This window comes from Symphalangus syndactylus, chromosome 4, assembly GCF_028878055.3.
Source record: "Symphalangus syndactylus isolate Jambi chromosome 4, NHGRI_mSymSyn1-v2.1_pri, whole genome shotgun sequence".
Lineage (NCBI taxonomy): Eukaryota > Metazoa > Chordata > Mammalia > Primates > Hylobatidae > Symphalangus > Symphalangus syndactylus.
Genome location: NC_072426.2, coordinates 129,817,764 through 129,829,058, shown reverse-complemented (window position 1 = coordinate 129,829,058; position 11,295 = coordinate 129,817,764). Strand labels below are relative to the sequence as shown.

The 11,295-nt window shown below is 40.2% G+C and overlaps 1 pseudogene; it reads right to left on the bottom strand.

Moving 5' to 3' along the window:
* Positions 1 to 994: 994 nt before the first annotated feature.
* Positions 995 to 10,915, bottom strand: LOC129480167 (uncharacterized; annotated as a pseudogene).
* Positions 10,916 to 11,295: the final 380 nt, after the last annotated feature.

The window sequence follows — 11,295 nt, the reverse complement described above, 5'->3', positions numbered from 1 at the left end:
TTGAAAAAACAATTGAAAATAAGTGCTAGAAATTTCCAAATTTATATGAATTTCTTGCTGTTTTTGTTAATAACAGGAATGGGATCAATGTAGAAGTCTTTTTTTGCTTGGTGAAAGAAGAAAGTCTCTAGTATTTTCACAGGTAAAGTCCTCAGGGCAAATTACATGTTTATTAACTTGCTTCCTGTTGTGACAAGGTGGGATCACATGGAATTGCAACAGACTGTGGCAAAGTTGGACATGACTGCTATGAAAACCTCAGTCTTTCTGTTTCCCACAGTCGAGAAGGAAAAGGTAAACATTATTTCCAATAAATGCCTTTTGTTTTAGAAGTAGAGTTATGTCACCAGTGAGAGAAAAAAAAGGATAGACCTACTAGTACTTCTCATTTTGTATCTGTGAACAGGAAGTGTGTGTCTTATGTTATTTCATACATAAAGAAATGCTTCATGCCCAAATGAAGTATAAATGCTAACGTTTTAGCCGCATTCAAAAACACTTATTGGTAGATTAGTTTTGCCAAAATTGCTGCTGTCGAACACTCACATTTAGCAAGCATAGGGCAGCAAGATAGTTATGTAAGTCTTCTTTTCAGAACCATTTAGAGATAACTAGCCTATCTTCGATTGTCTTGCAAATTCTTGCTACCTTAAAAGGAAGATTTTCAGATAGTACATGGAGATACAGAAATTGTTGCCTTTAAACTTTCAAGACAATGATACTGCACTTGCAGACTGAAAGGTATTTACCACTTCTTAATGCATATAATGTTTCTACACTGTGCAGGTAAATAGTGGATAAGTAGCATGTTCTAGGTGGCATTTTAGAAATGAAATCACATTTATGGGTTATATCATCAAAGGAAGTTCGTTACAAATGAGACACATAGGAGAAATGATGCAAACTGAAAAGCATTTCAGGGTAAGTTCTCTTTTCAGAGGAAAGCCAATTAAGAATACCGTGTGTCAAAATGAGTGAAAGTGGAAACTGTTACTCAAAGATACTGTTTGATGACTGTCCCAGGGTACACAGTGGCTACAAGAGAAAACATAAAAGAGTAAATTCAATAGTGGTCAAGCTAAAAACTTGTACTAAAAAGACATCTGCCTGCCAAAGCACAGAATACTAACTGGTTCACAAAACTTTCCTGGGAAACACAGTGGTTTATTTGTAAAGGCAAAAACTAGTTGAATTCATCTTCTCTAAGTTATGCATTGAATACAAACAAATATCTCATAGAAGAAATGTTTCTTTCCTGTTAATGATTGTTACTTTTTAAATGTATTTATAGATCATATCATAGAATCTTTTAGACATGTGAATCTATTTAGGTAATATTTTAAACTTTGTTTCCCTTAAAATTACCAGAAGAAAAAGCAACTATTGTATGCCAGTATGTGCTTAAGCTTCTTGTGATTACCAACTTTGGGAGAGACAAATATTTTAAAACATTGTGTTCATGAGGAAGGTTGAAAAACAAAACTATTTGATGTAGTCTATTTTTTAATAGTAGGTTTTCGTAAAATGACACACACATACACACACACACACGCACACACGCACACACACACACGCACACACACACACGCACACACGCACACACACACACGCACACACACACGCACACACACACCCATGCACACACACACACACGCACACACACACACGCGCACACACACACACACACACGCTCTTCTTTCCTAACAACACAGTGTGGATTTGAAATCTCTTTGAAAATAGGGACAATTTTATGTATCTCTGCACTTCTCTCACCATCTATCACAGGGGTAGGTTTTTAATAAGCATTTGTGGAATGAATAAATCAGTTATATACTGCAAGCTATGGTTACAAGAGTCCAGTGTAGTGACATATCACACTGAGTAATTTTCTTCCATTTGATTTTACTATTAATAGGAATTACACTATCTCTGCTTTACTGATGTTATATACTTAGACAAAATACAATTGCCTTTTGAAACCTCAGCTTCCATAAAATGAGAAGGGTTTGGAAAGATGTAATACTTTGGAAACTGTAAAAGCAATGCCATTTTTTCCTGTTTAGGTTTAGAATGGTTTGAGGAATGTATGAATTCTGTCATAAATGACCAGTAAGGGGAGAAATTAATTTCACAGGTTTTATTGCATCGCGTTTTGATGGACTTAGTAAAGACAGAGTCAAATTAACAAGAAGGCAATTCTGTGAATATTAATGTCTGTTTTTATCTGAGATTAGAATTACATGGAATTTGGGATGCCATTTCTTCTAGCCCAGATGAGAATCAGATAATGCAGAACTTCTGTTAACACACTGAGTCAGAATTCCCCTGAAGTGAGTTGAGAAGGCATTTGGCTGAAGGAGTGTCTTTCTCTTCAGTAGTTGTGCCATGGAATGTTTGTACAAATTCCCTTCCAACAATTCAGAAATCAAACATTCATCACAGTAATAATGTTAAATGTAGGACATAATGTATCCTCATAGCCTTGAGAGATCAGATGTGAGTGCTGCACCTTATTATAATAGTGCATAATCTGAGCTAGAATGGAAAGATAACTCTTTTTACAAGTCATTTAGGTATTCACTCAATGAAGACTGTCTCTCTTCAATATGTGCGTGCTTATTACAGATAGTACTTGTGTTTATGTGTGAAGAAGATGAAGTTAAGTGCTACTCGGAATTAATGACTGTCAAGAGTCCCCTTGGAAACCAACAGAATCTACTTAAAAATTTCAGTTTGAATAAACATTTTTGTATATCTTTGTTATTAATATATGCAATTTCAATGGAATATTTTGGTGAACTTTGCTTTTGATCTCTATTAATTGTTCTGAGGGTCACTTTAGAGGATTTGCTGCCTCAGTTCTGCAGATTTTTCAGTGGAAATTTGGACATGATTTTTACTAACTGGGAGAACATCTTGATGACTTTAGGTAACTAATTGTTATTGAAGAGAGAAATTTCCTAGAATGATTTACTTTAGGCTGTTTAACATTTAAGACACTATTCTCAGATTCCTGTTATTATGCTTGCTACACAGATATCATTATTCTATATTACAGTGCCTCCGTTGCCAATCGTCTGATTTTTCCAAAGTGTAAATTTAATCTCATATAATCCCTTTTATTCTTAGTCTGTAAGTGTGACTCTCTTTTTGAGTTCAAAATTCCAAACTTCTAAGGATATCACATTCAAATCTCCCTCATCTGTCCATAGATAACTTTGCATCTTGTTTTCTGCCGTTCTCCTAAGATGCAGTCTTCATAGCCTTTCTAAGCCACTTGCCATCCTTCAAACATAAAATTCCTTTATGTTTTCACGTATTAAATATATCAAACATATATATATATCAAATATATCAAAACATAAAAGCCCATCTATTTGTTACAAGCAAAAACATAAATAAAATGTAATGTGTCATTAACATCTTTCCAATATAATATGCTGAATTTGGTTTTTCTATGTTTTGCGGAAACTAAAAAAATATATAACCACTAGCATTTGTTGAGTGCTTATTATTTTCTGTACATACAACTCAATTGGTCTTCATAATAACTCTATGATATTGGTGATTTTTAAATTATTCTGATTTTACAGATGAGGAAATAGAAGTACAGAATCCTTAAGTGACTTTCCCAAGGGCACACAGGACACGGACAGGAGTAAAGAAGAGACTAAACCAGAGTCTGGTTTGGGAACAGATGCTTTCTCTAGTCCAAAAGAATATTACAATATACTCCCTAGAAATATTTTACCTAGAGGACTATATTTCTAAAAAGAATGTATAATAAATAATAATAATACAATAAAACTTACCTTTCAAAAGTTATATATGTGTTAAATAAAGAAAATTAAAATACGAAATTTGGTTAGTGAGATATCTTAATAACTAAGCTATACAATTTGATTTCAATTCCTATCACACAGTAAGAGATTCTAATAATGGATTTTTAAAATGATTTATTCACTCTTTTGAAGCTCCTTCATTTCCAAAAAAAAAAAAAATTGAAATAAAAAGAAAAGATCCAGTACATTAATAGTAGAGAGAAAAGTAAAGAATTTGGAATAGTGTAACTCAAGAAAAGGTAAACCACTGTGTATTAGGATTATCTAGAGGGACAGAAGTAATAAACTTAATATTTTATTAGGTATTAACTCACATGATCACAAGGTCCCACAATAATAGGCTGTGTGCAAGCTGAGGGGCAAGGAGAGCCAGTCTGAGTCCCAAAACTGAAGAACTTGCAGTCTGATGTTTGAGAGCAGGAAGCATCCAGCATGAAAGAAAGATGGAGGCTGGGAGGCTAGGCCCATCTCGTCACTTCATGTTTTTATGCCTGCTTTATATTCACTGGTAGCTGATTAGATGGTAACCATCCAGATTAAGGGTGGGTCTGGCTTTCCCAGCCCACTGACTCAAATGTTAATCTTCTTTGACAACACCCTCACAGACACACCCAGGATCAATACTTTGCATTCTTCAATTCAATCAAGTTGACACTCAGTATTAACCATCATGAGTCTACCTTTCATCAACTTGAATCCATATACATTTCCTGAGATCATACATAATCTTCAAATAAAGACAATAATAAGGTTTATAATTACACCTAACATAATACAACTACCCTTCCTACAACCAGAAATGCACCAATCCCCAACCCAAATACTATTACATAAAGTTAACGATACTTAAATGCTGATATTAAGTCAATAAATCTTATGTCACACAATAAAGGAAAAAGTAAATAAAATGAAGATTTTTTTTTAGTACAAGTGAACACATGCACAATTTTTTTTTTTTTTTTTTTTTTTTTTGAGATGGAGTCTCCCTCTGTCGTCCAAGCTGGAGTTCAGTGGTGCGATCTTGGCTCACTGCAAGCTCCACCTCCCAGGTTCACGCCATTCTCCTGCCTCAGCCTCCTGAGCAGCTGGGACTACAGGCACCTGCTACCACTCCAGGCTAATTTTTTGTGTTTTTAATAGAGATGGGGTTTCACCACGTTAGCCAGGATGGTCTAGATCTCCTGATCTCGTGGTCCACCCGCCATGGCCTCCCAAAGTGCTGAGATTACAGGCGTTAGCCACCGCGCCCGGCCCCACACATGTTTTTAACAAAAGAATGAGGAAATGCTCATGACAATTACAGCCCTCATTTCTGCAGCTGGTCACGTGGTCATAGCTGATATTGATGACTACCTTCTTCTACTACCCATTCCGTATTCCCTTTGCTTTCAGCAAGCATCTCAGCAGGTTGTGGTTTTTTATTTGGTGGAGTGACCCAGCCCTTCAATCTGGAAGTGTCTGGGCCATTTGTAGTCCCGCCTGGATTGGACTGTGGTAGTTTCCCATTGACTTTAATCACAAGGCATGTTAATACTAAGAGACGCCCTAATGGATCTCCTGTATTCCATGCATACTGTTCCTTACCTCTGTTGTGGAATAGTAGACTGATTTCAACTTGATAGTATGGATCTGTCACCCCAGCCAACACTGTAAGTCCCTTCTTAGCCTGTTAACTTAAAGGTAGGAGGAGTCCAAAGTGTCCAGGTGGCAATCTTAATTTCCAGTTTAATGGAATCATTGTGTCTTCTGGTAGCAGCATTTCTCCCTCTGGAACTAAGACCTCTAGGCCAGCAGAATGTAATGTCACAGGAATAGGAAGCAAAGTGATGGTGAGTGGTGTCACTGCCACTTCCATCCCTTGATTCCTGGACCCATGGATCCTGGCTATGAGAGAAACAATACCATATATTGGATGCTGATTCAGAGCATACATGGCCTTCTGGAGAACTTTGCCTTAGCCCTGCAAAGTATTGTCACCTAGTTGGTGTTGTAATTGTGACTTCAAAAGGAAATTCCACTGCTCTATGAGTCCAGCTGCTTAAGGATAATGGGGAACATGGTAAGACCAGTGAATTCTATGAGCATGAGTCCACTGCCACACTTCTTTATCCATAAAGTGAGTACCTTAGTCTGAGGAATGCTGTGTGGAATACCATGATGGTGGATAAGGCATTCCATGAGCCCATGGATGGTAGTCTTGGTATAAGCATTGCATGTGGGATAGGCAAACTCATATCCAGAGTAAGTGTCTATTCCAGTGAGGACAAACCTCTGCGTTTTCCATGATGGAAAAGTTCCAATATAGTCAACCTGCTACCAGGTAGCTGGCAGATCACCCTGAGGAATGGTGCCATATCGAGGGCTCAGTGTTGGTCTCTGCTGCTGGCAAATTGGGCACTCAGCAGTGGCTGTAGCCAGGTCAGCCTTGGTGAGTGGAAGTCCATGTTGCTGAGCCCATGCATAACCTCCATTCCTGCCACCATGGCCACTTTGTTCATGGGCCCATTGGGCGATGACAGGGGTGGCTGGGACAAGACGCCGAATGGTGTCCACAGAATGGGTCATTCTATCCACTTGATTATTTAACTCCTCCTCTGCTGAGGTCACCTGTTGGTGAGCATTCACATGGGATACAAATATCCTCACAGTTTTTGACCACTCAGAGAGGTCCATCCACATACCTCTTCCCCACATTTCTTTGTTGCCAATTTTCCAATCATGCTTCTTCCAAGTCCCTGACCATCCAGCCAAACCATTGGCTACAGCCCATGAATCAGTATATAATCACACATCTGGCCCTTTCTCTTTCCATGCAAAGTATACAACCAGGTGCACTGCTCGAAGTTCTGCCCACTGGGAAGATTTCCCTCCACTGTTGTCCTTCAGGGATGTCCTAGAAAGGGGTTGTAGTGCTGCAGCTGTCCACTTTCAGGTGGTGCCTGCATATTGTGCAGAATCATCTGTGAACCAGGTCTTAGTCTTCTCTTTCTCTATCAGCTGATCATACGGAACTCCCCATGAGGCCATCAGTGCAGGCTGGGGGAGAGAAAGCAGAGTGTCAGGAGTGGAGACCATGGGCATTTGAGCCACTTCCTCATGTAACTTATTTATGCCTTCAGGACACCTGCTCAAGCCCAGTCACATATACACCACTTCCATTTCATGATGGAATGCTGCTGTGCATAACCCACTGTATGGCTAGATGGGTCAGAAAGCACCCATTTCATGATAGGCAGTTCAGGTCACATAGTGACTTGATGACCCATAGTCAAACATTTAGTTTTCACCAAAGCCCAGTAACAGGCCAAGAGCTGTCTCTTAAAAGGGGAGTAGTTATCTGCAAAAGATGGCAGGGCCTTGCTCCAAAATCCTGGAGGCCTCCACTGTGATTCACCTATGGGGGCTTGCCAAAGGCTCCAAACAGCATCCCTATCTGCAACTGACACCTCAAGCACCACTGGATCTTCTGCTGGGTTATTTGGCCCAAGTAGGTCTTCATGTGTCATAATCTTATTTGGAGAGACCTTGAAATAAGCAGCTTGCACAGCAGCCTATACCTGTTGCAAAGCCTTCTCCTGTTCTGAACCCCAATGAAAATTGGCAGCCTTTCGGGTCACTCAATAAATGGGCCAGAGTAACACAACCAAATGAGAAATGTTTTGCCTCCAAAATCCAAATAGACCCACTAGGCGTTGTGCCTCTTTCTTGGTTGTAGGAGGAACCAAATGCAGCAACTTATCCTTCACTTTAGAAGGGATATCTCGACAAGCCCCACAACACTGGACCCCTGTAAGTTTTACTGAGGTAGAAGGTCCCTGAATTTTAGTCAGATTTCTTTCCCATCCTCTGGCATGCAAATGTTTCACCAATAAGTCCAGTGTGTTTGCTACTTCTTGCTCATTGGATCCAATCAACATAATGTCATCAGTGTAATGGACCAGCATGATATCTTGCAGAAGCAAAAAGCAATCAAGATCTCTTCAAATAAGATTATGACACAAACCCAGAGAGTTGTTATATCCCTGAGGTAGGAAGGTAAATGTAGGTTTCTGGCCTTGCCAGCTGACAGCAAATTGTTTCTCGTGGGCCCTAAGGACAGGAACGGAGAAAAAGGCATTTGCGAAGTCAGTGACTGCATACCAGGTAACAGGAGATGTGTTAATTTGCTCAAGCAATGAAACCACATCTGGTACAGCAGCTACAATTGGAGTCACCACTTGGTTAAACTTACGATAATCCACTGTCATTTTCCAAGATCCATCTGTCTTCTGCACAGGCCACATGGGAGAGTCGAACACAGATGCTGTATGGAATCACCACCCCTGTGTCTTTCAAGTCCTTGATGGTGGTACTTATCTCCGCAATCCCTACAGGGTTGTGATATTGTTTTTGACTTACTGTTTTTCTAGGTAGAGGCAGCTCTAATGGCTTGCATTTGGCCTTTCCCACCATAATAATCCTCATCCTACCAGTCAGCATGCCAATGTGGGGATTCTGCCAGCTGCTAAGTGTGTCTATGCCAATTATGCATTCTGGCACTGGAGAAATGACCACAGGATGAGTCTGGGGACCCATTAGACCCACTGGACCCACTGTAAGTTGGACTTGAGCTAAAACTCCATTAATTACCTGACCTCCATAAGCCCCTACTTTAACTGGAGGACCATAATGACGTTTTAGGTCCCCTGGAATTAACATCAGCTCAGAGCCAGTGTCAAGTAGTCCCTGAAATGTCTGATTATTTCCCTTTTCCCAATGCACAGTTACCCTGGTAAAAGGCCAGAGGTCTCCTTGGGGAAGGATGGGAGAAAGGTTAACAGCATAAATTGTCAGTAGTGTAGTGGGGTGCTTCCTCAAGGAGACCCAGCCTCCCATTCATTCAAGGGGTTCTGGGTCTATAAACTGGCTTAAATCTGGAAATTGACTGAGGGGCTGTGATTCTCTGCTTTTATAATTCAAATGAGACTTTTGTCTATTTGATCTTGAAGTTTTCTGTTTATATAAATTAAGTAGGAATGCAGTAGGCTTCCTATCAATTTCACATCTAGGAGCACCATGACTAATTAGCCAATGCCAGAGCTCCACACGAGTCAGACTATTCTGATTGCTGCCTTGCTTCTGCTGTCCAGTATGGTAGCTATGCCCACCTTGCCTGTGACGGTCGAGTGCCACCACTTGGCCCCTGCCATCTCGGGATCCAATTATTTCCATCGTATTTAAATTTTGTAGTTGAGTGACTGCAATTCCCACCGTTAGATCTGACATACAGAAAAGAGCAATTACAGGGATCTTCAAAGATGCAGGTGCTGCCCTCACAAACCTATTTCACAAGACATTGGGCAAGGGTATATCTTCTGGACCTTCCTAGATGGGGTGAATAGATCTAAATTGACTAATCCACTTCACCATCCCAATCTCCCTAAGCATTTGGATCCCTTCCTCTACATTAAACCAAGGGAGATCAGGCACTTCTAGCCCACTCAGTGGGTCATCTTTTAATCCATATTTCAGCTAACAAAGCACATGAACTATGAGAACCTTTTTTAACTCCCTGAGGTGCAACATTCAATGCAGAATCCCTACTTAATGGGTAAAAATCAGTAAATTCAGCCTGATCCAACTCTATGTTCCTTCCACCATCATTCCACACTCTTAATATCCATTCCCATGACTTTTCTCCAGATTTCTGTTTATATAACTTAGAAAGCTCAAGCAATTCCTTTCCTCCTTTTAGGTCACACTCTCAACCTCACCTTTAGCAGCCCGCTGGGAGTTTAGTCTAGTTATAGGTCTAGAAGCAAACAGGGGTGATGTGGGTGGCTCCTGAGGAGAATCAACATTATCTTGCCAGGCACCTGCCTCAGAGGAGGCCATCACTGTTGCCTCAGGCAGCGCAGGGTTTATCACCTCAGACAAAGGTGGAAAAGCTGATGGCAGCATGGGTTGGGAGGGGATGTAGCCATTACTGGGGATGGGAAGCTGTTTCTTCTGGCAAAAAGGTCATCGGAGTTTACAAACTCAGTGTCCTCAGCTTCATCAAGGTCCTTCCACACATCTCCATTCCAAGTTGCAGGGTCTCATTATTTTCCAATCAATGACCTCACTTTAACACTAGACAGTTGGCAAGGCTATGCGCGCACCTTTCACTTGCATGATAAGAGCTTGTGTCTGTTTTTTCAGAATTTTGGCTCTTTCTCTAGAGGAGATAAGACTCTCACTCAGGGCAATCTTAGCAGATTTGAGGCTCAGTATCTGCTCCTGAAGCCGGGAGATAGAATCACCTAGTTTATCATTTTCTTTCGTCACTTTGTCCACCGAACTTACGAGCAACCAACCAGCTTCATTATGTTCCTTGGTTCTCCACATATGGTCAAAGGTATTAGATATAGGGTCACCAAACTTCTTGCCTCTCACGAGCAGTGAATTAGGAATGTCAAATGGATTTATTTTGCATAACTCTCTAAACAGTTAATGCCAAGGACTATTAGAATTCTCCATACTATTAGAAGTAGAGTCCTTAGCATTTTTGGGTCTAATCATATTAAGCAGCCAATTCCAGAAACCCCAAAACCAAGGAAAGAACTCCATCCTTAATATTCTGTTTCTCTACAACCACTCCTGGTACCAAAATCTGTATTAGGGTTCTCTCGAGGTGCAGAACTAATAGGATATATACGTATATATTGTATACATATATAAAATATATAAATATAGTATATATATATATATATATATATAATTAAGTGTTAACTTACATTGTCACAAGGTCCCACAATAGATCTTCTGCAAGCTGAGGAGCAAGGAGAGCCTCTCCGAGTTCCCAAACTGAAGACCTTGGAGTCCGACATTTGAGGGCAAGAAGCATCCAGCATGGGAGAAAGATGTAAGCTGGGAAGCTAGGCCAGTCCCATCTCTAATTTTTCTTCCTGCTTTATATTCTTGCCATACTGGCAGCTGATTAGATGGTGCCCACGCAGATTAAGGGTGGGTCTAGTTTTCCCAGCCCACTGACTCAAATGTTAATCTCCTTTGGAAACACCCTCACAGACACACCCAAGATCAATACTTTGCATTCTTCAATCCAATCAAGCTGACACTCAGTATTAACCATCACACACTGTGATGAACAAAGTACTGCTTAGAATTTCCTAGAAAGCAAATTTGAAGGAGGGAAACCCTATGAGCATGTAGACAAGGGAGGCCCATTACTCATGATTGCCCTGGGCATCATTAAGGAGCTCATTCATTTTTCTGCACTACGTTATCAGCAAGACTTTGGGTTATGACCACAGAAACAAGTACATGAGAGGTGTACAGAATTCAACCTGATGACATTTACTGTATGTAAAATATGTGGTCTACCAGACAGGGAAAATGTGAAAAGAATACTGAATATGGAGTTCTGCCCACACAAATCAGGTAATAAATTTAAGAGACTATGAAAGAATGCCAT